This window comes from Saccopteryx bilineata, chromosome 2 (assembly GCF_036850765.1).
Source record: "Saccopteryx bilineata isolate mSacBil1 chromosome 2, mSacBil1_pri_phased_curated, whole genome shotgun sequence".
Taxonomy (NCBI): Eukaryota; Metazoa; Chordata; class Mammalia; order Chiroptera; family Emballonuridae; genus Saccopteryx; species Saccopteryx bilineata.
In genome coordinates, this window is record NC_089491.1 from 97,800,159 (window position 1) to 97,827,297 (window position 27,139).

Consider the following 27,139-nt stretch of genomic DNA (forward strand, 5'->3'; position numbering starts at 1 on the left):
ATGGCCACTTTGCTGATGAAAGCTGGGGAAAAGACTGCGGCAACCTGGTCCTGCAGAGTTCCAAGCAGGATCGGAATTGGAAACCAGGTCTTTGCAGGTGCATATCCAGGAGAAAGAGGAACATCTGCTCAAATGCAGGCTTTGCTGTTCAGATTGTGAGAACAACAGCTATGGCCACTACTTGTGGTGACCATGGCTTCGTTTTCAAATTGTGGCTTGACCTACACTTCCTGAAACCTGCCCTTGCATTTCCGGTGCCTGAGCATCTCAGGGTTTGATTTAAAACCAGGAGCAGTGAAAAGCAGGGTGCTTCCAGCTACTCAGGGTCCACTCAGTGTAGCGATCCTCTGTCCTCCAGGGACATTCCTACTCTAGGCCCAGGGTAGCCAAGTGGGGCACACTACTGCACCCAATCCTCTCCATTTCAAACAAGAAAGATGTGAAGGTCCTAGAAGTTCTGTCTTGGCTGGGCGTGGGGGGGGGGGGGGACTGAGATTCTGGCTACAGCCTTTGTTAACCGTGCAGAGTTGTAGAGAGAAGGACCATCATAAAGGAGAGAGGAGGGGTCCTGACCCGCATTCCCCGCAGTCCAGGTCCTCAGGTTTTACTAAATCTGAGGAATGTGACCTTAGGCAGATGACGCTGTGGTTCTATCGAGTTTCCCCACAGCAGCCCCTCACTGGACTGGACTAATCCGCTGCGGAGAACCAGGGCTTTAAGTGGGGGACCTGTCCATCGAACCCTGTGCCAGAGGACAGGGGCCTCAATATTCCATCCAGTACAGCCTGCCAGACACTGACAGGAGACCTGAAGCAGGCATGGATGTCGCATCACCAGCTGATCAGCTGAGCCCCATAAGAGATCTAGGTTCCCATGGGGCGGGGGCGAGAGAGGTTTCTGACACTGCCTGCACCGCTGCTCTCCTTGGGGACAGAGGATCGGGCGACCGCGGCAGACCAAGCCCTCGAAGCCGCGAAGCGCATCCAGGCGCCACAGGTCTGGGCAGTTTAGAGCTTCCTTGCCGGGAACTCCACGAGACCAGACGGACGCTCTGCCAGCTCCCTGGAGAGACAAGGCGCAGAGGTCAAGGATGTGCCATGGCTGCCGAGTCCCAGAGCACTGACCGCGACCCTCACAGTCGCAACTCTGGGTACAAGGCCGCCTCCCATCCACGGAGGTAACGCTTTGCGCCCGGCCTGAGTGCCACACGCCCAGCCACGCCGCTCTGGCCACCCAGGCCACTAGCGCAGAGGCCTCCTTCCCACCAGCAACCGCGTCCCTCAATCCAGGCCTCGGGCTTAGAGGAGAGAAGGCCCCCTTGTCCCCCACTCCCCTGCACCCCCCGCTGCACATATCTGTCCTCCTACCCAAGGTCCTGGGAAACGAAACCCGGAGATGGCGCGAGCTAGCGAACGAGGTCGCTGCTGCGCCTCGCCTCTTGAGCTCGGGGGGTCAGCGGCTGGGGAGGAGCGGGCTTGGGCCTCTTGCCGAAGCCTTGGCCTTTGGGTGGGGTGCGGGGGGGTGTGGAGGGGAGAGGAGCGCGGGGGCGGTCAGGAACCCTCCGAAGTTAAAAGCCCGGGCTGCGGGAGGGCTGAGACCCGGGATTAGCTTGGTGACAGCGCCTGAACTCGCGAGAAGTTCACACTTCTGTGCTTGGGGGAGGGGTGGGCCGTAGGGGAGACTTTGGGGGAGGGTTGGCTGAAGGACTAGGTTTGGGTATTGCATCCCCACACTGTGCCCCGGAACCTGATCGGGTCGATGGAATTGGGAGCCTAGCCCTGGTGCCATTCCGCTGGGTCGATGGAATTGGGAGCCTAGCCCTGGCGCCATTCCGCTGGGTCGATGGAATTGGGAGCCTAGCCCTGGTGCCATTCCGCTGGGTCGATGGAATTGGGAGCCTAGCCCTGGCGCCATTCCGCTCGAGCCGACACGCGCGGGAAGGTTTGAAGAGAGACAGGTCGGTGGCGGCGGGCCTGGGTCCGAAGTCCATCCCAGAGTCTCGGACTATCGTCTGCCTAGAGCCGAGCAGGCACTGACAGGATAGGACAGGCACAGCTAGATGTGGGGGGATCCTATCCCTCCCTCGGCCTCCTCACTTTGTAAAAAGTAAAGTTTACTCTGGTTTATTCCCTTCCCCTGCTCCAGCTTCTCCTGGAGGGTCACTGGTAGGAGCCCCTAGGTGCCAGGAGAGGAACTCGGCCCTGGGCTGTGTTAACCACATCTCCTAGGGCAGAGGGCTCTCTTACTTTGCCTATGGAGACACTGAGGCCAGCAGCAGTGCTGGCCTCTCAGCCTGGTCCCCTCCCCGAACTCCAGGTCCCAAGAAGAAACCTGGCACCTCTTCCACTTTCGGTTGCCCCGTTGCCTGAATTCTTCTCTACACTCAAGGGGAACCTCTGACTAAAAGTGGCATCCCTGATTCCAGCTTGAATTCCCTTGTCCAGAAAGGGGACCCATTGATCCCTGGAGCTTCTGATCTCCAGGCCTCTCCAGGACCTCGTTTCCAAGGGCCAAAGCAGACTAAGAAGGACCACAGTGGCACACCAACCCTCCAGCTCAGCCTGGCCCAGGTTCTGGGAGCTGGGGGAGACTTCTCAAACCACCTCTCCAGCTCTACTTTAAGGAGGTAAGGGAGCCGGATCCTTACTCCCTGTTGGTGGGCGGGGCAGAAAAGTGACTGCAGAGAGAGAGGACCTTGCAGGGAAGTCAGCCAGGCTCTAGGCCAAGTTCTCCACCATCCTGGGGGAGGGGGGCATTTTACCCTCATAATGCAGGAGAAGATGGGTCCACCTTCTGTTTGAAGTAAGGCCTGGTGGAAACAGCTGACCTGGCAGGATTTTCCCTTCTGACCCTTTCCTGACTTTGCAATGGGCCTTTAACCTGTGTGACTTCAAAAGTTTCCTTTGTCCTAGTTCTCACACTGTATTACTGATTATCATTAATTTTAAGTCAGCACCCTCACATTTCTCAAAGCGGGGTTTGGAGCACAGTTGGTGGGAGGGGGGCAGGCACTGTGGGCCCTGGGCCCCAGGATGTGGCTGCCCCTGAGGCAGGTGTTCTGGGATGGACAGTGATGGCCCTTTGCCACTCAGGCACCGACCCTAGATGGGGCACATCCTTCCTCTGGGCATAGAAGACACAGGATGGCAGCATGGCTCATCTGTGAGACAATGGCCAAGTGGATGGGGGCTCTGGGATGCTGGAGGGGGTCCATTCAAAGGAAACTCTGACCGCTAAGAAGTTTTAGGAAATCAACCCACTGATTTCCCTGGTAGTTTCCTTTTTATTTAAACTTAACAGTGATCTGTGATTTTAAAAAAATCTGTCTTAATAGGCCGGATAAAGATCTTTGATTAAGTATAAGACAAAAATTCTGGGTGACATATAAGCATCAGGTCAAGGCTTCATTGGCAATGTTCTTAAATTTTTTCCTTTTTGTGCTTCAGGAAATAGTGGTGCCTGTCATTAGCGACATCACAGACTCTGTGATATCAAACACTTACTGGGGTCATTCATTCATTTAGCAAACAGTTACTGAGTGTGGCAGGCAGTTCACTGTGCTGGGACGCAGGATCTCCTCTCCTTCCTTGCTCCAATGATAGCCAGTAAGGTAGGTGCCCTCCTTCCAGTTCCTAGATGAAAATAAATGTCAGAGATGTTAGGCAGCTCGCCTAGTGACACACAGCTATTAATGGCAGAATTTGGGTCTGACTTCAGCTCTATGGGTCTCCAATGTCCCTCGCCCAGCAACCTTGAGGTTCAGTTTGGGGTATTCCAAATGCCTTAGGGTCCCTAATAGCCTATACCTGATTGGGTTCCATTTGTTCACCAAGTATTTATTACATGCTTGCTGTGTGCCAGGCATTGTGCTAGGCATGGGGAATACAGCCTCCAACCCAAAGAGCTCATTTTGGAGGCTCGGATAGATGGCAAAGAAGCCACAATTAAATCCAAAAGATGGTTTTAGGAAGTAATAAATGTCATGTGGAAAATAAAATAGGTGATAGACAATGAATGAGCGGGAGCTTTAGTCAGCATGATCAGGGTCCCTAAGGAGTTGACTCTTCAAATGAGACTTGAATGACAAGAAGAGTGTGTACTAGGAAGCTGACAGACCATGTGCAAAGGCCCTGAGGCAGTTAGGAGCTTGGCCTTAAAAGTATGAAAAGAAAGTCCAATATAGGAAGCAAGTATGGAGGGTATGCAAGGGTAGTGGGGGAAGAGGTGAAGAGGTGGCCTAGGCATGTGCCAGAAGGCAGTGGGGAGGAGGTGGCACCCTGGCTCCAGCCCCAGGCAGACACCTCCACCAGCCCAGTCGCTCTGAACTTGGTGTGCACAGCCAGATCCCTGGCAGCTCCTCCTCCAACAGGCAATTTGCTTTTTCCCCCTTTTCATAAGGATGCAATTTTCTGCGTGCTTTAAGGACATTAGAAGGGCGTTTGACTGACATGCCATGCGAAACGCATTAACGAGGCCCAAGATGCTGGAGGCTGAGCCTGCTGGGGCAGGGGCAGGTGGAGGTGGAACAGGCCCTGGGGGTCACCAGGCCTGGATCGGGGGATAGAGAGACAGAAACCCAGAGAGAGGAGAGACAAAACAGAGGGGAGAGAGAGAGAGAGAGAGAGAGAGAGAGAGAGAGAGAGAGAGAGGCACGAGGGGGTGGTGTCAGCGGAGGTGAAGGGCAAGGGAAAGGGGCTGGAAGAAGAGGAAGGTGAAGAAAGGCAGGGCTGGAGGGAAATGATTGCAGGACTGGGTTTCTTCTGGGGCACACTCTCTGCCAGACTGCCGTGTGACCTTGGGCAGGAGCGAGTGTTGCCTGGTAGACAGTGGGAAGAATGGAAGCAGTCTAAGGGGACTTTGCCGGCGGCTCACTCACTGTTTCAGCCTCTCCAGCACCAAGCACCCTTTTCTTCAGGACCCTTGCACGTTCTGTTCCCAGGCCCGTGGTGTCCTTCCACACACTTCCCTGCTGCCCTGTCAGCTCTTGCCTTGCTGGCTGACTCTCATCTCTGCTGTGATGCCCTGTGCATGTGCCTGGGGTCTGTCTTGGGGTGTGGCTGTCTCTGCCGGTCATGGTCCAGCTGGAGGTCCCCAGCATCAGCTCCTTCTCCCCCCCCCCCTCAGCATTCTCCTTTGCAACAAGAAACACTTGTTTTGTAGACTCCTAGCTTTTGCTGGGTCTGATGTCCATTGCAGATGCTTAGAAAACCTCCAGAGCTGTGAGGATACCTGGCTGGGTTCTTTCCCTTCCGGGGTCTCTGTGGGGTTCTCCCTTCCTTTTTTTTTTTTTTTTTTTTAACAGGGGCTGGGTGTGGCCACAATGAGTCTGGAGGGGTTTGGGCTGGCCCTGGAGCCATGCATCTTTCAGGATGCCTTGTGGGGATGTAGTCCCTCAGTCTTGGAGCCTGATTGGAACCCAGGGCTTTCCCTGAGCTTATAAATGTGCCAACACCAGCCCCACCATGAATGGAGCATGAATGCAGGTACTGACCACCTTTCTAATCCTCATCAGCTGACTACCAAGTTCATTTCTCAGATGAGGAAACTAAAGCACAGAAAAAAGGTGCCTTGCTCATGTTCACAAGGCAGAACTGAGCTGTAAATTCAGGGCAGAGCCACTTCCTATGCCAGCTCTGTATCCTCAACCCTGAGTAGATCCTCACAAAGGAGTGAGAATAGCAGGGGTAGCTTGGCTTGGTGGTTAAGATCCTGGGTTCTAAGTCAGGCTGCCTGGGGTTCAAATTCCAAATGCATATCTCATTAACTGTATAACCTTGAACAGGTTACCTGTCCTCTTTGTGCCTCAGTTTCCCTTTCTTTAAATTAGGGACAACTAACAAAAATGTGACATCCTCTTTGAGATGGCTGACTACTTAGCCAGCAGAATTTCTTCACAAGGATTTGTGAAGTTCATGTGATTTACCATCATGTGCAGTTTCTTGAGAGGCCATGAGATGCTAGATTTCTGGCTGTCTCTCCCACTGGTAAGGCTGCTCTTGGAAAGAAAAGACCCTCCCTGTCCTCTCTACCCCGTCCCCTCACTCCTGGACCCTGCCTGTCCTACCCACCCCATCCCTCACTCCTGGACCCTGCCTGCCTGCCCACCCCATCCCTCACTCCTGGACCCTGACCGCCTGCCCACCCCATCTCCTCACTCCTGGACCCTGCCTGCCTGCCCACCCCATCCCTCACTCCTGGACCCTGCCTGCCTGCCCACCCCATCCCTCACTCCTGGACCCTGCCTGCCTGCCCACCCCATCCCTCACTCCTGGACCCTGCCTGTCCTACCCACCCCATCCCTCACTCCTGGACCCTGCCTGTCCTACCCACCCCATCCCTCACTCCTGGACCCTGCCTGTCCTACCCACCCCATCCCTCACTCCTGGACCCTGCCTGTCCTACCCATCCCATCCCTCACTCCTGGACCCTGACTGTCCTACCCACCCCATCCCTCACTCCTGGACCCTCCCTGTCCTACCCACCCCATCCCTCACTCCTGGACCCTGCCCGCCTGCCCACCCCGTCCCCTCATGCCTGGACCCTGCCCGCCTGCCCACCCCATCCCTCACTCCTGGACCCTGCCTGTCCTACCCACCCCATCCCTCACTCCTGGACCCTGCCTGTCCTACCCACCCCATCCCTCACTCCTGGACCCTGCCTGTCCTACCCACCCCATCCCCTCACTCCTGGACCCTGCCTGCCTGCCCACCCCATCCCTCACTCCTGGACCCTGCCTGCCTACCCACCCCATCCTTCATGCCTGGACCCTGCCTGCCTGCCCACCCCATCTCCTCATGCCTGGACCCTGCCCGCCTGCCCACCCCATCCCTCACTCCTGAGACAGTGTCTGGGACACGTGGTGAGTGCTCAGGAAACCTCTGTGGGCCACGGGAGTGACAGCTACTACAGGCAGGGAGGGCCTGGGCCAACTTCCCCCACTCCACACCTATGTGATGCAGGGGTGTATGAAGATACCTTATGACAATAGCCTGGCTTTCCTTCCAACAGGCTCTAGAATGCAGTTCTTCCTCCTCTTAGGGCCTTGTAGTGGTGAACTGAGGCAGGGCAGGGTGATTAGCAGGTCTTTGTCAGCATGAGTGTGGGCCTGGATGGGCTTCATTCTCTTAGGCGTGGGGCTCAGGGCTGTGTCATTTCTACCTTGCTCTTCTACACTCCCCTCCCCCTGCCCAGGCCCAGTGCGCCCACCAACCCACCCACTCACCTTCTCCTGTCCCCACCCTCTGCCTGGCTGTTCCCTTCCCCACCCTGTGCATTGCCCTGCATCCAGGCCCCTCATCATCCAGAACCATGGCCCACTCCCCTGCCGGCGGCACCATTTCTGTTCTTTGGTTGGCCGACCTCAGATACTTTTCAGCACAGCTTCTCCAGAGGTTCTTCTGACTTCATCCCTGTTTTGGTTGGGCATCTTGAGATACTCCCACACCCATTGAGCTTGCCCTTAACCTGAACACTCATGCACATCCCCTCCAGACTGTAGACAGACAATATATCAGGCCTTCAGAGAATGAATGGATGAGTGAGTGAATGAAGAGCTGAGTCTGACCTCTACCTGCGAGTGCTGGCTTCCCATTGGGTGAGGGCTTCTGCCACTAGAGCGCTGTTTCACAGGGTGTCATACCCCACACCCCAGCGAGCAACCCCAAGCATTGGCTGCCATGGAGTAGGTGGGCAAGCATAGCCCCTCACCCCCAGTTGCCTCCAGGAGGAACTTGCTGGACACCACACCCTTTGTCTGCCGGGTGCTGTTTTGCCCTCTGTTAAGGAGTGCACGGGGGAGCTCCATGGAGGGCCATTAGGAGCAGTAACAATAGAGTAGCTCCACTCATGGCTCTGAGTTATTGGGGCTCCATTAGGATTCTATTTTACAAGGGAATAGCTGCTAAATGAAGTTTAAGATTGTTGGATGAAATGGATGTTTTCTGAGGATCCATCCCAACTCATAGCTTCTGGAATAATCTGGTGCCATATGTCCACCTTCAAGCAGCTTCTGGCTTTGCTGTGACTTTGCAGTAGCCACCCTGTTTTGTGCACAGAGGAAGAAGGGGAAGGTAGGAAGAAAGGAAGAAGAATAAAGACGAGGCCCCGGCCGGCTGGCTCAGTGGTAGAGTGTCGGCCCGGCGTGTGGAGTCACAGGTTCAGTTTCCAGCCAGGGCACACAGGAGAAGCACCCATCTACTTCTCCACCCTTCCCCCTCTCCTTCCTCTCTGCCTCTTTCTTCCCCTCCTGCAGCCAAGGCTCCACTGGAGCAAAGTTGGCCTGGGCACTGAGGATGGCTCTATGGCATCCGCCTCAGGTGCTAGAATGGCTCCAGTTGCAACGAAGCAACGTCCCAGATGGGCAGAGCACTGCCCCCTAGTGGGCTTGCCAGGTGGATCCCAGTCAGGCGCATGTAGGGGTCTGTCTCTCTGCCTCCCCTCTTCTCACTTCAGAAAAAATGCAAAAGAGATTTTTTTTTAAAGAATACAGAAGAGAAAGCAGAGAAGGACACCAGTGCTGCCCTGATGTTCTGTGTGATGCCAACTTCTGCTGCTCAGAAACTTCTGGACACCTGCCTGCACTTCCTGCTTGTCAAGGGGACTTTGGGAGTTATGTGAAACAAACTAGGAGGAGTCCTTCCAAAGAAGGGGCAGTGAACTTATTTGTAGCCATGATCCTGCCTAACGATCGACCGCAAATGTAAGCCATGGGGAGGGAGGGAGGATGTAGAAGCCTTGCCACCCCAAACCTGCAGCCTGCGAGGGTGTACCCTTCATTCATTCATGCACTCACACACTCATTCCCTCCTTTGATCCTGCAACATAAAGTTATTTATGCTTATGTGCATTCCCAAGTTTATGGCAGCATTATTCCCAACATCTCAAAGGTGGAAACAGTCCAGGGTGCCTATCAATGGATAAACAAAATGTGGTCTATTCATACAATAGAATATTATTCAGCCTTAAATATAAGAAAGTGCTGAAATGGGCTACAACTTGGATGAACCTTCAGGACCTTGTGCTCAGTGAAATAAATCAGTTACAAAAAGACAAATGCTGTATGATTCCACTTATATGAGGTTCCTAGAGTAGCCAAATGCATACAGACAGAAAGTAGAATGGTGGTTGTTAGGGGCTGGGTCAGGGGAGAATGGGAAGTTAGTATTTAATAGATACAGTTTTCTAGGATGAAGAGTTATAGGGATGGGTGTTGGTGATGGCTCTATAACAATGAGAACGTATTTAATTCCACTGAACTGTACATTTAAAGTGATTAACGGTAAAATTTATGTTATGTGTGTTTTAGCACAATAAAACAAATTGTTAAAAAATAACACACATTTTTGTTTTATTCATTGAATATTCATAGATACAATACATGCAGTAGCAAGAGCACACCTGGTGCCCTCACTGTGGATTATAAATATTATTTCCACTAAAAGGAACCAGGGGTGCTCTGGCTGAATAGCTCAGTTGATAAGAGTGTCAGCCCGAACATAGAGGTTTCCAGTTTGATCCCCAGTCAGGGCACATACAAGAATGGATCAATGTTTCTGTCTCTCTCTCTCCACCCCCCTCTCTAAAATAAATAAAAATAAATATAAAAATTAAAATAAATAAATAAAAGAAACCAGGGGTTCGTAGAGAAATGGTTAGCCTATGTCTGGGGCAGAAAATGTATAAAATGAGCCTGGAGCTTCTTGTCATCACAGACAGCAAGGATGTGACAAGGACTGCTGAGCATATGTGACAAGAACACAGAAACCAATAAAGAACTAGGGCAAACACGGGCTACTTTGACCAATGATGGATTGAAACACATCAACTTTTTGAAAAACTGATTTAATTAATAAATTAATTTTTCACTGAAGAATGCATAGGAATTTATTTAAAGTTTCTCAGGGATGAAGAGGGTTGGGGGTTGACATACATCACAGCAAAAACTTAAATATTTTCCAATATCCCCCCTCCCAAAGTTCTACTGGGCACATCGGTGACCCAATTACTTTTATTCTCTCATAAAGGAATTGAAGACCTCTACTTTTTCTTTCCCACCCTCTCTCCTCTCTCAGTTCTTTTCCTTTACAACCCTTTCTTCCATCACCTTGTGATTCGATCTTTACTGACAAGTTGAATTTGCTTGTCCAGGCGGGGAAGAGGGACGAGGAAGGTAGAGGACGACATTGCTGGGAAGATGGCTTGGGTTTGCTCTGGGCCATGCTTTCATGTCTCTTAAATTAATGTCGGTGCTGTCATTTATTATTCAAATTATAAACCTGTTATATTATTCAGTTTTATCATTGACCTGATAAGATTTTCATGAATAAAATATTTTAAGCTCTGGGGGTCTATTCTCAGGCCTCCCTCTGTGTGGATCCTGGAGGGCGTGTGGGCAGGAACACCAGCATTGCCTGGTCAAACTTGTTATTCAGGAGAGCACTCTGCCCTCTGGAACAGAACAAGGGCAGCTCCATGGGGTCCTCTGTTGAAGACCTCAGGTAGGAATGGCTTCTGCAGGGGACAAGCCGTACTCTGACACTCCAGACCAACTGTGTTCTACAGGGCCAGGCGCAGCAAGGCTGTCTGCCCCCAGTCTGCATGAACCTTGTCCCAGCACACAGGGACTAATGCGGAGGCAGCCCACTCTGAAGTTCAATTCATGATGGCCAAAGGGCCGTCTGGTGGATCTCCAATGTTGACCTGGAGGTGTTCGTTTTCCCCAGCCTGGCTAGCTGGGTCTGGCCGTACCGCAGCCATTCTCCACACTCTCCAGTTCATCAGGTAGTTCCAATTGTTGCCTTGCGGTTTACTGTAGTCCTCGTGGTGCTGCCTTTCCTGCTGGTCCAGCGTCTCAGTCTCCACCTGGGCTGCCCCAGAGCCACAGCTGCTCTTTCTCAGTTCCTCTCCACCTCCTCCAGCTGCTGGACCAGCCTGGCTTCCCCCAGCTCCAGGCCCTTCAGGTCCTTCTACAGCAGTGGTTCTCAAAGGATGTGCCCTAGAAGATTTCTAGGTGCGCCCTATGGTATTCCAGAGAAATATGTGCCTGTTGGGGACCAAAAACCAACAGGGGTTTTGGAGTTTAGATTTTTGGGGGACAGAAGTGTGGAAAATTGGCTGTAAGCTGACAGTCTGCCCTACCCCTCCACCTCAATTGCCTGATTAGGTTGCAAAAGGCTGTTAAGCTGTGGTGCTGGATTGTTTACACTACCCCCCATGTTCCCTGGAAAGACTGGAGGCAAGTTTCTTCTATCCTTTGTTTGGTGTAAAGTTAAGATGATATGTATGGTGGGGGTTTTGGATTGATGATTAAACATAAGGAATTGTCTCCTGAAGCCTTTTGGATTTCTATAAAAGAAGAATATGTGGCAATATCTAAAAAAGCTTTGAACTTTTTACTACAATTTTCAGCATCCTATTTATGTGAATTAGGATTTTCTACCCTCAACGCAATTAAGAGTAAAAAGAGAGGAATTCTTCAATGTATTGATGAGGAAATGAGAGTTTGCCTTTCAAATATAAATATATGCCCAAACATTGAAGAAATCACTAGGACACATCAGACTTATGTTTCTCAGAAACACAAAAATGAAAAAACTTAACACATTTGCTCAGGGACCTGCCGAAGTTACTAAATCTTACTAAGAATGTATCTATATATATAAAAAAATATCTTTTTTGTCATTTTTTATTTTTTAACCCCTCTTTTTTATGAATTCTAAAAAGTATAACTCAAAATATGTAACATAAAAATGTTTTTTAATGTCAGAATAAATTTAATTTTGTTGTATTTATTTTGTTTAATTACCATAAAAGCATGCTTGGAATTTATATATTTTTTCTTTAATATTTAACTTAATTATTATAACATATTTCTCAGAAATTTGTATATAGTGTGCCTACAATTATTTGTAGGATTTTTTTTTCTCGTATGTGCCTTGACCGGGCGGCTACAGCAGACTGAGTGACTCCTTGCTCGAGCCAGCGACCTTGGGCTCAAGCTGGTGAGCCTTGCTCGAACCAGATGAGCCTGTGCTCAAGCTGGTGACCTCCGGGTCTCAAACCTGGGTCTTCTGTGTCCTAGTCCGACGCTCTATCCACTGTGCCACCGTCTGGTTAGACATTTGTAGGATTTTAAATGCGCACTGACTTCAAAAAGTTTGAGAACCACTGTCCTACAGTGTCTCTTCCTTGTCTTCAGGCATTCTCTCCCTGGTCTCCAAAGCATTTGTAGTTCTGACTGTCAGATACTGAGATAGTGAGTTGGGTGTCCAGCTGCCCCAAAAGATTGTCAGCACTGTCTCACACAAAGTGTGGCCCAGATCTTCACCAGAAAGGATATTGAAAACACCTCTCGTGGCCTTCTGGATGCTACTGAAAATCCTCCCAGAGCCCACCTTCCCAAGCAGGGTGACGTTTCTGGAACTCTACCAGGACATGTAGCCATCCCCAAGGAGGGTCCTGCCAGAGACACCATCCTGTAGCTTATCCACATCTGTCTGCACCCCAGAGGTGGAGTCTTCCTCCAGAGTCTCTCCAGGCTCCTCATGGGCTGAGGGGAGCTTCGAAGCTGTAGGATCTTGGCCATGGTCAAGGCCCTAGGTCTCCATGGACTGAGTCAGCCTAGGGGGCTGGTGGCAGTCCTGGCAGAGGGAGCGGAGAGAGGACATGGTGGAGGTCTTGACTTTGAACTTTGATTCCACATTTCCTCTGGCTCCCCAGTTACTTCTCCTTTTATACAGGGTGGGGCAGGAGTAAGTTTACAGTTGTTCATATGGAAACTCATACGATAATTAATATAAATAATAATGCGAGACTAAGGCCCGTGTTTCTGGTGCTCTTAACTGTAAACCTACTTTTGTCCCAACTCATACTTTTTAAGGTCTTTTAGTGGAGTGATTCTTTAAAAATGCACATCTCATCTGTCCTTCTCCCCCTTCCGACCTTACAAGGGTACACTGGAGATTTTACGATATTAAGAAAAACTCATTATACTCATGTGCTGCTTAAGAACTGGGGTATGTTCTGCTGAATGTGTCATTGGGCAATTTCATCACCTGTGAACATCACAGAGTATACTTACACAAACCTAAATGGTCTAGCCTACTCCACACCTAGGTAAGCCTATTGTTCCTAAACCACAAACCTATCTGGCATGTTACTGCAAAATAATGAGAGATTAAATTGAGCACAAGAGAAAATGATGCAATCAAGAGACACAGTAAACACAAGATGTAGGATTTTGCTGTCCCTGTAACATGCTACTGCTTTACAACAAACTATTCTTTAAAAGTTGAAGGAGCACACTCTAAAAACAATGATCAAAGGCACAGCATAATACGTACATAAACCAATACCATAGTCATTGATGATGATCATCAAGGGTTATGTCCTGTACATAACTGCATGTGCTGTGCTTGTATACAACGGGCAGCGCAGTAGGTTTGTGTACACCTGCATCTTCACAAACATGTGAGTGATACATTGAATGACAGCTAAGGCATCACTAAATGACAAGACTGTGTATGATAGTTCCACTAGATGACAGCCCCAGTATAATTTTACTGGACCTCTGCTGCATGCAGGGTCCATCTTCTACTGAAGCGTCGTTATGCAATGTATCCCTGCGCTGCAGGATGCTTCATGAACTGTATGTGTCTCCCCTCATCCCAATTCACATGTTGAAACCCTAACTTCCAAAGTTATGGGTTGGTAAAGAGCAGGGACAGGCCGGGGCTTCATTCTGCATGGAGTTCTGGGAAATGGTCCTGAGGCCCCCTGTGCTCTCCTTTTGCTTCAGGGACGTTAGTGCCCGCAAAGAGGAGCTCTTGCAACATCAACTGCCAGGGACACCTGTGAGGGGTGAGCTTTTTGTCACAGAGGCATGCGGTGCAGATGGGCTGTAGGACTGCTGTGGCAGGTGAGGCCGTATCTGAGGGCACCTCTAATTCTGAGAGTGAGGGTTTGTCTCCTCAGTCCATAAACAAGAAACCTGAAGCGAAAGGTGAGTGGATGAGACCCCAAGTGTCATTTCTGGGTCCCAAATTGCAAGGCCACCCCCTCTGTTTCTGGTGTCCGTGCTGGCAGCTGAAGTGTGAGAAGTGAAGAGGACACAGGCTCTGATGCCGACCTTGTCATTTACAGTCACAACGCAAACCTGCGCTCAGTGTCCCTATACAAGGAATGCTGGTCTGCAGGGGGCACACGGGAGTGTCCCATACATGTTCGTGACCCTTCCCTGTGGGTCCTGTCTGCAGGATAAGCCACTGTTCACTGCCATCTTCACTACAAAGTCATGCTTGTGAGTTTTTAAAAAACATGCTTTCTCTGAATGACTTGTGCATTTAAAATTATTTAAATATATTTTACACATTTGCATAAATAGGGCCATGTGTTTCTTTTTAGTAAAGGTGTCTTATTTAGGCTGCTCATCATAAGATCGGGAGGCTATCCATGAGGCTGGGTTACTTACAGGGACCCAGAATGCTGAAGAGTGTGGAGGGCAGCTCTGCCACATGGGATCCTGGTGGTGCGTGTGTCCAGCCGTCCACTCTGGGTCCCACAGACCCCAGGGCTGGAGTGCACAAGCTGCAAGCTTCCTGCACACGGCAGCATCAGATGCTCACTTGGGGACCCCAGAACGTGCTCCAGGGCCCCAGGGAAAAGACTGGTCAGGGAAGAAATGTTGTCAGGTCCTGGTCTACACACTGTGTAGGCACAGGAATGGACCAGGCAGCCAGATTCTGTCCCTATGGGGCCGACTTAAAGTGCTGCATTTTCTAGAACCTGCAAAGAGTCAGGTTGACACTCTGGAGATGCAGAAGTAGAGGAGAGCGAGCGCTGCCTGCATCAGCTCATGCTGGCTTAGAGGTGGACATGTGAATGCACCCCACCTTCCTTCCTGCCCTCTTTGAGGCCCTGGCTCCCTCTGACTCTCCACATGCCCACTTCTGCTCCAACCCTCCAGCCATACCGGCCTCTGGGCTTTTTCTCCAGTGCTTGCCCCAGGGCCTTGGCCTGGCTGTTCCCTCTGCCAGGAGTGCTGCCCCTCCCAGAGGCTCCTCCAACCACACGTCCCTCTGCCGCTCAGAGGCTGTCTTCTCGGCGAGGTCCCCCACCCTTCCACGTTCACATTATAGCTTCCAGCCGAGCACCTCAAGCTCACTGCCCTCCTCCCTGTTCGCTGTTCTCTCTGTGGGAAAAATTACTCGTTGTTTTTATTTTCTCTTGTTTATGTCTGTCTTCCCTTCTAGAATAAAGTCTCCAAGCACTTATGTCCCCAGCTTCCAGGACAATGCCTGGCACATAGCAGGTGTTTGATACATATTTGGGGACTGACTTGACAGATATGCTGATTGACTGGATCTCGTCACTTGGGGAATGTATTGCCCATGTTTTAGTGGGGTTTGTACCAGAGGTGGAACTGCTAGGCCACAAACGTTCAGAGGATCAGCTGAAGTAGAACCTGCTGGTAGCTCCCCAGAGCAGCTCCCCGTGGGCCCTCCCCCCCTTCCCACACTTGGCGCTGTCTGTCTCATGTCCTCTGTTCTGAGGCCATGGTGGTGGCTCACTTGGATTTTAATTTGCATTAGTGCTTTTTCCCAAGTTTAGTGCCACGTGGGTATGGTTTTCTGTGAAATTCTTGTATAAGACTCTGTCCAGTTTCTTCCGGGGTGACCTGGGGACTTTTTTCTTATAAAATTGTACAAGTCTGTACATATTCTGGATGAAATCTTTTGTCACTGCATGGGTCGCAAGGCGAACCTGGTCCCTGAGGCATGGCTAGCACTCGTCTCACTCTCCAGCTGTCTGCGAGCTGATGTGCATTGCAGGCCGGTTCTCAGACTGCCACAGGGCAGGGTCCCCAGGATTACTAGGGGGCAAAGAGACATGTATCTCTCTGGTTTGCTTTCCCAAGGCCTCCTCTTTTTGTCATCTTTCTGCCCTCATCTTATCAATGGTTTTATCAACACATCATCTTACAAATGTGGTTGAAAAGCTTTCTTCTTAGACATGGTGCTCAGGAGGAACATGGGCACCCCCCCCCCAGGCCACCCCCACCCCCCCAGCTACATACCTGACACTTTGCTGGAATACTCATCTGCCCCCGGTTTGGGCAGCACCTGCTTTCCTCTGATTCGATGTCGAGGCTGCCTCCAGCGGTGTGAGGGTGCTCTTCAGAGGCCAAAGCAGAAGCCTCTTTGGTGCTCTCACAGGTCACCCTGGTGCGCCATTGTTGTCCAATTATCTATTTCCTGAGCTGACTGGGTGACCCAAGAGGGCAGGGCCAGTGCGGCCCTTGGCACTCAGGACCTGACACCAGAACACAGCAGGTCCAGTGTGCAGTAGGCGCTCCGTGCACAATGCTTGAATGCTGGGTGAAGCTGTGAGTCTGAGCCCTGGAGCTGTGTCCACAGCTGGCATCAGGGGCTCTGAGTAAAGGCACGCTGGTCTGACAGCCTCGGCTCCCACTGGCTGTGTCCCATCTCGTGCTTGTCCTACCTGCAGACCTGACCCATCAGGATTTGCCTCCTGCTTTTCTTTACAACTGGTTATTTTTGGATCATTTGGTAGATCTTTTAATTTGTCTAAAAAAACAACAGTTTCTTACTTCCATATTTCAGAAATCTGCAATACCCTTTTAAAAACAGACTTTATATTTTAGAGTCGTTTTGAGTTCACAGCAAAATTGAGGGGAAGATACAAAGATTTCCAATAGACCCAGTGCCCCCACCTCATGCACAGCCTCGGTCACTAGCCACACCCTTCACCAGAGTGACCCGTCTGTCACAACTGGTAATGTGTCATTAGCAGTCCATAGTTTACCTTAGGGTCCACTTTTGGTGTTTGTACATTCAGTGGGTTTGATAAAGGTATGTTGAAATGCATTCACTGTGATGGTATCACACAGAGTATTTTCACAGCCCTAAAAATCCTCTGCCTAGTCATCCCTCCCTCCTTCTTGACCCCCGCAACCACTGATTTTTCACCCTCTCCACAGTTCTTCCTGTTTCAGAATGTCATATAGTTGGAATCATGGTATGTAGCCTTTGCGGACTGGCTTCTTTCACTTAGTGGTATTCATTTGAGATTCCTTCATGTTTCATAGCTCATTTCTTTTTAGTGCTGAATAATATTTTTAATTGTCTGGGTGTACCACAGTTAATTTTTCCATTCACCTACTGAAGAACACTTTGGTTGCTTCCAAGTTTTGTCAATTATGAATAAAGTTGCTATAAACATTGTTTGGAGGCTTTTGTATGGATATAAGTTTTCAACTCAACTCCTTTGGGCAAATATTAAGGAGTGTGATTGCTGAATCATATGGCAAAAGTATGTTTAATCCTAACCCCCGGGACCTCAAAATGTGACTGTATTTGGTGATTTAAGAAGGTAATTAAGGTAAAATGAGGTCATTAGAGTGGGCCCTAATCCAATGTGGCTGGTGTCCTTATTAGAAGGAGACACAGACACACACAGTGGTGAGCATATGAAGACACAGGGAGAAGATGCTGGTCTACAAGCCAAGGAGCGAGGACTCAGAGGAAACCAACCCTGCTGATACCTCGATCTCAGACTTCCAGCTTCCAGACTGTGAGAAAATAAATTTCTGTTGCTGGAGTTGTCCAGTTTGTATATTTGTTATACAGCCCAAGATGACTGAGACAGACACCAGTGACCTCCACATCAGCAGACCCAGGGCTCATTCCTAATGCTTTGGGTCAAGAGGCAGTGTGGTCAGTGGTCATTTCCTGATGATCCCCAGCAGGGATCGACCCCTTCCTGAACTACAGTCCCAATTCCATGACCCTTATTGTCCAGTTCTTTCCCACCCCACTGCCTTCTTCTCTCAGGCTTCCTCTTCCTCCTCTTAGTTCGTCATTCAGGATTCTTTGGAGGGTCTACCTTTAGCCCCTACTCCTCTCTCTCTCCAAACTATAAATGTGTGCTACTGGCCTGGCCTATCCCTGGTCCCGTTTGCCAGATCTGATTTATTCCTGGGATGTCTGGAAGGCACCTCAGACTCGCCATCTTCTCCCTCCACCCCCTCCTCCCCACAAGACCGAGTCTCATCAAATTACTATCCGCTGCCTCTTCCTTCACCTAGTTGCCATCACTTCTATAGCAATCCTGGCCTCCTGGCCAGTCTCCCCACAACTCTCTTTTCACTTTCAACCTGTTTTGCAAATGCCATTGGTGGAATCTCCCCATGGCACAGAACTGCCTTTGTTTCTTGGTCTGGCTTAGAAGTCTTTGGAGGTTCCAGTGGCCCTGCATACTCTCTGCTCTCACTGGCTTTGTTTTAGCCTCGAATCTATACGCTAGCCTACCCCAGGGGCTTTGCACGGGCCACACTCTCTTCCTGGAATGTTCTCCCCACTTCCCTTGTTTAGCTGTACCCTTCCAACCATTACTTGAAGGTCATTCCCTCCAATAGTCTCCATTAGCTGCTGCCATTCAGGGAAACAGCTCCCTGTCTGTATCCTTAAGACACTTCCTTGTCAACACTGTCATGAGCTGACCTATCATGCCATGGGTTGTTTGCTGGCGCTTCCCTTCAGAGTGTGATAGCTACACTTCTGTCACAACTCCCAAGCCCTGCATGGGGCCTGGCGCACAGTAGGTGCTCAGGAAGGACTTGGGAGGCTGGTGAGGAAATGAGGCTTCAACAATGAGTACTGGGTGAGAGAAGCAGGGTGAGGAGGACTGGAGGAGGGGAGCAAGGACAAATGGTGGCTGAGTTTTATGCAGAGATCCTGGGGGGTTGAGGGGTCCCTTGCTCTTTCTCCTGGGTCTCCCCATTCTCTTCTTTGTCCCTGCTCCACATGTCTCCCTTCTCCACCCTCCCAGAATCCCGATAGGAGGCCCAGGCTTTCCACCATGGATGTGCAGCATCTGAACGCTCCCGCGCCAATGGTTTGGCCATTGTTCTCACAACCATGTCAGTATTGAACAAACAGATGTTTATAGTTAATCCCTAATTTTGCTATAAAAAAATATACAATCTTGGGTAGAAATTGAAGAGGAAAGAATTTTTTAATTTACAGTGTCTCCCTACCGTCCCACTCCTGAAATTTGAAATTGCTGAACGGCCTCCAAATTCAATATTCCAAGTCAAACAAATCTATGTGTTCTCCAAAAGGAAGTATTGAATGTCTGACCAAGATGGAGCAGGACAGGAAAGTTAGGAGAGGAGGGGGAAGCTGCCCGCTTGCCGGCCACGCGCTGATTCCCAGCACGCCTCTCTCCCTGCTGTTTGTTACTCCTTTCTTCTTGCCATCTTTTCATGAACAAAATGTCTCCGTGCATTGATTGGCCTTCCTCAAAGGGGCTCGTGGGTCTCCGATGATTGTCAGATGGGCCAGATGCAGGCTTGTCAGTGCCCACCCTCTGCTGTCAGGCTGGGGCTGAGGCCAGTTGAGCCTGTGCCCTCCTAGGGGAACAGGACAGGGAGGAGATTCACGAGAAAACCCGCGATGGGTCAGATCTGTCTGGGGAGAGACTGACTTCAGGGATGTCAAGAAGGTCTAAAGCAGGAGGAGACCCTGGATCTGGGCCTGGAGGAAAAGCAGGAAGTTGCCCTACAGAGTCAGGGCCAATGTGTGTGAAGAGCCAGGGATAAGGGCAGGGCTGGGTGGGGCATGCCTGCAGGGACCTAGGGAGGAGTTCAATGACTGAGGCCATATTCTTAAACTCTACCCTCAGCTGAAATTCACCTTGCCCCCCCCCCCCCCCCCCCCCCGCAGTCTACTCCTTAAAGTTCTTGGGCATAAGTTTCTGCTGGGACAGTAAATGATCTTTTTTGCCTCTTCAGCCTTTTCAAGGCTTGCTGACTAGGTGACATACTCGGCTCCTAGATGCTGTTCATTCCCTCCAGTTAGCACCTGAACCTTCCGTTGGTCAGCCCTGTTCCTGGCCATGCGAGGTGTGAGGCTCCCAGCCATGGCTTTGACCTCACCACTCATGGGTCACCCTCACACTAAAGCTGGTAGGTGGTAGTATTTTCCCCTCATAGCAAGTCTTGCAGGAGTTGGGCTGCTTCTGGTTTACAAATGGGAAGTTGGAATTAAGCCACCTGCCACATTAGCCCAGGCTCTTCTGGTTGTAAGTGACAAAAACCAACCCTCACTGCTTTGAACATAGAAGAGAATTGCTGCCTTGCAGGGGGACATGGACAGATTCTCTATGTAGAGAGATGGAGATCCAGGAAAGGGAACAAAGGCCCTCATAACCCCCTGGCATCTCCTACCCCTTCTCTGACCCCTGTGGTAGTGGGGGCAGCTGGTAGGAGGCCTCGTAGCCCAGCGGCCATCTTATGGGAAGGAACCTCATTAAGGAAGGACTGGCTGTCCTTGGGTCCTGTGTCCATCCCTGTAACAGTCACCATAATGGGTGGGGTGGGATGGAGCCCAGGCTATGTACTCATCCCACATCCCAGGGCCTGATTAGCCCTGATAACCACAGGCACTGAGGATGGGGTCCCCAGGAAGATCACTGGATGGGCCTGAGGAAAGACACTGGGGGGAGGCAGCTCCTAACTGTTTCCTTTATCACTGACAGATCACAGTGTCCAGAGTAGGGGGTCCAGGATCTCAGGCAAGGTCCTTCAGGTATCTCAGGGTCTGCCCTGTCTCATTCCCCATGCTGCCTCTTCTGAATGACTCTCACATTCCCTGTGGAGGTCACCACTTTGGGTGGAGGAGTAGCCAGCAGGTCCACCGAGGAATTCACGCTGATTATATCAAATCATCCCTCACTGTGTCCCGTCCCCATGGCTGCTAGTCTTGGACAAGCAGGAAACACATTTTTCTTCCCCTAGGAGGTGGTTATCAAAGCTACATTGTAGTGGCAGAGGGCAAATGTGTTTTGAAGTTCTGAGGTTTCATCTTATCATTCAATATTCACTCAGCAAGTATGTGCTGGGTGTCACTGCGGAGGCCGGACGGACGTGAGCTAGAGTGGGGATGAAGCTGAAAACCAATGACCAACTGTGGCCCTGGGACCTGTGGAGCTGTCTCTTCAGTAGTCTTAAGATGTTGGAGGTAGAGGGACCAGCCTGTGCCATGAGCCTCCTGGGTTAAAGCATCTGCTCCTTTTTCTCTACAAACATAATTCCTCCAATGTGTCTTTATTGAGCATCGTGACAAGTGCTAGGCAGTCAGGCCCAGGTTCTATTGGGTTGAAATAGAGGACATGCCCATGTGTGGACACTGGACTTCCAAGCTGAGCTCTGCTGCCCAGCTCCCTTTGCCATGTTGAGGCCCCGCACTCGCTGAGCCCCCCCCCCCCCATTGGTATTCCCACTGTGGGTGTGCAAGCTTCTGTAACACACGCCCTATTTAGAAAAGGCTGGGACAGTCACATGCAGCTCTAAAGCCTGGAGCAGTGCTGTCCAGTAGAACTTTCTTTAATGATGCAATGTGGCCGGTGCCACACAACCATCTGCCTTGCCTTCAACCTTGGCTTAGCTGTCCATATACAGCTGTAGGACAGCCAGATGTGGCAGCAGCTCCCCAAGCCATGAGCTAGCACCACCACATGCTCATTGTTGCACCGAGAGCTTACCAGACTGTGACCCAAGCCCATAGCTGCTCACCTTAACTTTGGTGTACATTCCTCATGCAAATTTGCCAAAGGTCATGTGTCAGGTGCAGGCACTTCATTAATGAGATTTCTGAGGCTGCAGTGTCAGATTTGGGAGACAAGGTTGACAAGAGGGCTGAGGCCAGCTTTGGGGTCTCTGTGTGCCTTGCAGTGGGACGTGGACAGACTTTATGCAGAAAGATGGCTTCTTCACAGAGTGCTGGAGGGGATAGGCAAGGGCTTACCTGGGGAGTTGTGCCTGAGCACACATGCTCCTGAGGTAAAGAGAAGCCGCCTACCCTGGCTCTACTCCCTGAGGTCTGTTGGGGACAGGGTGGTGTCCACTGAAGGAATGGGGGATTAGAGGCCCCTGTGGTTCTCTCATTGGCACATACCATGTGCAGTGATGGCTCAGGGGATGGAGGCCTCAAGGGAACCTTGTGTGTAAGGGTGCAGTAGCATTCATCCATCTCTACCTGACATAGGCCCAGCGACCTAGTAGGAGTCTGGTCCGGGTCCCTCACGTACAAAGATAGATAAGGACATGTCTGAAGGCCCACCAGCCACCCTCATTACTCAATGGCCCTGTGTCTGTCCTCTAACACCCTCCTCCCCATCATCTGTCCTGCATCCCCGCTGTGTAGGCAGTGGCTGGCCTCCCTCACACGCTTGCTCTTCCTCGTCTGATGGGCCTAATTACCATGAAACCTAACACTTCCAGGCTGGTGCTCTGGTCAGTGGGGACTCCTGTGTGTTTTCTTTGGCTGTCTTCTGACAACAGGATCAGGAAAGAGATAAGCAAGGCGGGTTTGGGAGTGCTCTGTGGACTGTGAAGGGCCCAGCCTACCGCCCCTCTCAGCAAATTTCTCTAGTGCTCAGCTCCTGGGACTGGACCATCCTTTGTGTGGGGCCCCTGGAACCTGTAGGGTTGCTTCCACCCACCAGGTGCCAGTAGGAGCCCTTCCCCTGTCTTCACATAGTCAAGTGCTCCCTGGGATAAATGCTAGTCCTGCATGGAGGGGCCAGGGTGGACAGACCTAGCGCAGGCCCAAGGGAGGGCGGCATATGCCAAAGGACTAGATGGACAGATCAGAAAGGTTGACCTCTCACCTGATGGGGTGGGGACTGGCCAAGTGGGAGATGGGCAGAGAGCTGGGAGGATTCAGTGTGTCTGGGAGGGAAGGAGAGGCATGAGTCAGAAGCAAGAAGGCTGTGCAGAAATGTGTCTGTGGGCTGGGATCTCCATGGTGGGTTGTGTACAGCCCAGGGGCAGGGGGGAGGGCGGCAGGCGGTGCGAACAGAACTATTGTACTTTTTAATCTAAAGATGGGAGAAAGCAAGCATGGCTCCTAGGGAGGCTGAGTTCCTCTCTCCTTGTCACCTTCATCAGACAGTTCTGAGGGCAGGGGTTCCCCATTTAGAAGGACGAGGGGCTGCAGTCCTCTACTGTGAGGGTATTGCAACACTGTACCTGGATAATGCTGCGTGAGGGGCTGTGTAGGTGATGCTGTCTGGTGTCAACAGAACTTCAAGTTCAGGCAAACCCACAGCTGTGGCAGCGCCTCCCCTGGGGCTGTGTGCACCAAATCACTACCATCAGTAGAGCCTGAGTAGCCCTGGGAGCAGTGTGATCATTAGCGTTTGCCATACACATGGGAAACTGAGGCACAGAGTATCAATCATTGGCATAGGATCTGAGGGATCCTGAGTGGCTACAGGGTAGGCAAAGCAACCTTACATAAGTAAACCTTTTATATGGGACGCCAGCTCCTGTTCTGACTGCTTACTGTGAAAATGTAATTTGGAGGGGAATGTACTAAGTGAGATGTCTCAGGGTATGGATCTAATTTGGCCTTTGGAAAGGTTGGGGGAGGAGTAGATCTGAAGAGAGGGCAGTGTAGGGGTTGGGTCATGGGCTGGGCCAGGGGCTGTGGTTGGGGTCCTCACAGAGGCTTCTGAAAGGTGGGCATGGGGCAGTGGCAGGAAACCCATGCTGGAGCCCCATGGGGTAGCCTCCTTGGTGCCACCTGTCACAAGGTACGAGAGTGACCAAAGCATCATCATCCACTCATGGTATAGAATCCTCCCTGCCAAGGGCCCCGGCCCACTGCCCAGGCCTCTGGTAACTGCTGTGTGAAGGCTGTTTCTGGGAACCCTGCCCTCCCGGGTCTCCATTTCTTTGTGGGTGGAAGCTTCAGGCTCCTCTGACAAGCCTCGGGAGGCAGAAGGCTGGGAAGCAGACAGTGAGGGTTCAGGCTATGGGGCCAGCATGGGCGATTCCGGGAGCAGAGGCTTCTGGTGCTTTGTGTGTGGCACAGCCCACGCTGTCTCCTGGAACTGCCCACCCACAGGTCATATCCTCTGGCTCCCAGCATACTGCAAGACAACTGTGCTGTCTAGGGTGGTGAGAAGCCACTAAACTTTTGCCTAAGCCTTGGGCATTTCTGTCACAGTCACAGCAAAACACACACTCATACACACTTGCTTACACTCACACATGCCTCTCACATATGCGAATATATAGTCTCTCACAGGCACATGTACTCCCATACTCGCACACACATTCTTACATGCTCATACCACACTCTCACAAACACTTACCTACATGCTTACACTCTCACACCATTCCACACACAAAAGTGCATGTCTTCCAGAGTCTGCGGGAGGAGGCTGGCAGGTGGAAGAGGGTAGCATTTGTTGCCACCTGCTGAGGTAAGCCTCTGTTCACAGTGGTGGGGCAGGGTATATGGTGGGCGGGGCCTGTAGCACCTGGAGAGTGGGGGCTCATCTTCAGAGTCATGTGCTGAAGGACACAGAGCTGGACTACAGGCTGGAGGTGGCGAGGAGGCCCTGCAGTAGCTCGTCTGTAGGTGGGTGAGCCTAGCCCTGTCCTCCAGTTTTGGGGTGACTCAATTTCTTTCTAGATCTTGTCCTATCTCCCTGGCATGGGAGCTGGCACTTAGTTATTGACTGCCCCCAGTGCGCCACAATGGTTTGTTAATGCCCTTTGTACATGTAGAGCAAGTCATGGAGAAGGATGGGGGTCTGTCCAGCTGAAGTTTAGGTGGCACCTCCTCTCAGCTTCTGAGACAGCACAGTTCTCTGGCGCAGCCTGAGACTCTGTCTTTCTTAGCTGTCAATTTCTCATTTCAGTCTGTGGTCAGCTAAGATCTGTAGACTCCTTTCACCGGAGCTCTTGTCATATCATGAGATGAAATCTGTAGTTGCTGGGAGCTGCTGCTCGCACTCGAGTGGTTCTGCCCCTAATGATGGCATGAGCCAAGGCGTGTCCCTTTCTGTGTTCTTCAAAGCTGCATTCACCCCTATATATTTGAGGGGTCTACCCCACTTACCTTACTTGCAATAGAGCCTGAATTGTCACCATCTGCCAGGCCTTTGGTTTCTTCTTTGAAGGTCTCTATTAGAAACATTAATGTTCTTGAAGAAAGAAATTGTGAAAGATACAAATAAGTAGAAGCATATATTCATGGATAGGAAGAATTAACATCATTAAAATGCCCATACTACCCAAAGCAATCTATAGAGTCAATGTAATGCCTACTAAAATAACAATGCCATGTTTAACAGACCAAGGACAAATATTCCAAAAATGTATATGAAACCAAAAAACACCCCATATAGCCTCAGCAGTCTTGAGAAAGAAGGGCAAAGTGGGAGGTATCACACTTCCTGATATCTTCCTGATACAAAGTCATTATAATCAAAACAGCCTGGTACTGGCATAAGAACAGGCATACAGATCAATGGAACAGAACAGAGAGCCCCAAAATAAACCCATGCCTTTATGGTCAATTAATATTTGACAAAAGAGACAAGAACATACAATGGAGTAAAGACAGTCTTTTTAATAAATGGTGTTGAGAAAATTGGACAGGTATATGCAAAAAAAAAATGAAATTAGACCACCAATTTACACCATATACAAGAATAAACTGAAAATAAATAAAAGACTTAAATGTAAGTTCTAGAAGAAAATATAGGCAATAAAATCTCAGATATCTCTCAGCAATGTTTTTGCCAATAAATCTCTTCATTCAAGGGAAACAAAGAAAAAAAAAACAAATGGGACTATATCAAACTAAAAAGCTTTTGCACAGGAAAGGAAATCATCAACAAAATGAAGAGGAAACCCATTAAATCGGAGAACATATTTGCCAATGATACATCTGACAAGAGGTTAATTTTCAAATTATATATAAAGAATTTATATTACACCAGGAAAATAACAAAATTCAGTTAAAAATGGACAAGGGACCTGAATAGACACTTCTCCAAAGAGGACATACAGATGGCCAATAGACATATGAAAAATGTCCAAGGTCACTAATATCAGAGAAATACAAATTAAAACCACAATGAGATATCACTTCACACTTATCAGAATGGTTTTCATCAATAAATCAACAAACAAATACTGAGGACAATGTGGAGAAAAGGGAACCCTCGTGCAGTCTTGGTGGGAATGCAGATTGGTGTAGCCGCTGTGGAAAACAGTATGGAGTTCCCGCAATTAAAAAATGGAACTGCTTTTTGATGCAGTGATTGCACTTCTGAGAATATATCCTATTAATCCTTAAACACTGATACAAAGTATATATGCACCTCTATGTTCATTGCAGCATTTATTTACAATAGCCAAGATCTGGAAACAGCCCAAATGCCCATCGGTAGAGGAATGGATAAAAAAGCTGCAGTACATTTATACAATGGAATACTACTCCGTCATAAAGAAGAAAGAAATCTTATCTTTTGCAACAACATGGATAGACCTGGAGATTATTATGCAAAGTGAAATAAGCCTGGCAGAGAAAGACAAATACCATATGATCTCACTTATGTGGAATTTAATGAACAAATTAAACTGATGAACAAAATAGAAACGGAAACATGGAGACATGAACAGACTGACAGCTGTCAGAAGGGAGGGGGGTTAGGGGACTGGACGATAGAAGGTGAAGAGGTAAAGCAAAAAACCCCCAAATACATATATGTAATACATATACACAGACAACAGTGTGGTGATAGCCAGAGGGAAAAGGGGTGGGGAAAGGTGGAGGTGGATGGAGGGGAGAAATGAAGATGAAAGAGGCTATGTGAGAGAGAGAGATAGACAGGGCGAGAGATGAGAAGCATCAACTCATAGTTGTGGCTCCTTAGTTGTTTATTGATTGCTTTCTCATACGTGCCTTCACCAGGGGGCTCTAGCTGAGCCAGTGACCCTTGCTCAAACCAGTGACCTTAAGCTCAAGTCAGCAACCTGGGGTTTCAAACCAGTGACATTTAGGCTCAAGCAAGCGAACTTAGTATCATGCTGATGATCCTGCATTCAAGCCAGTGACCTTTGAGTTTCGAACCTGGGCTTCAGCATCCCAGGTTGATGCTCTATCCACTGCGCCACCACTGGTCAAGAGAAAGAGACTTTGTTTGGGGAGATGGACACTTGATACAGTGCGCAAATGATGTTTTATTGAGTTGCACACCAGAACCTGTACCCCCATAAATTCAATTTTAAAAAACCATGAATGTTCAGCAGGAGATG

At 50.0% G+C, this 27,139-nt stretch overlaps 2 pseudogenes; both read right to left on the reverse strand.

The window, feature by feature from the left end:
- Positions 1–10,352: 10,352 nt before the first annotated feature.
- Positions 10,353–11,213, reverse strand: LOC136322278 (beclin-2-like; annotated as a pseudogene).
- Positions 11,214–12,170: 957 nt separating this feature from the next.
- Positions 12,171–12,665, reverse strand: LOC136322279 (beclin-2-like; annotated as a pseudogene).
- Between the last annotated feature and the right edge of the window lie 14,474 nt (positions 12,666–27,139).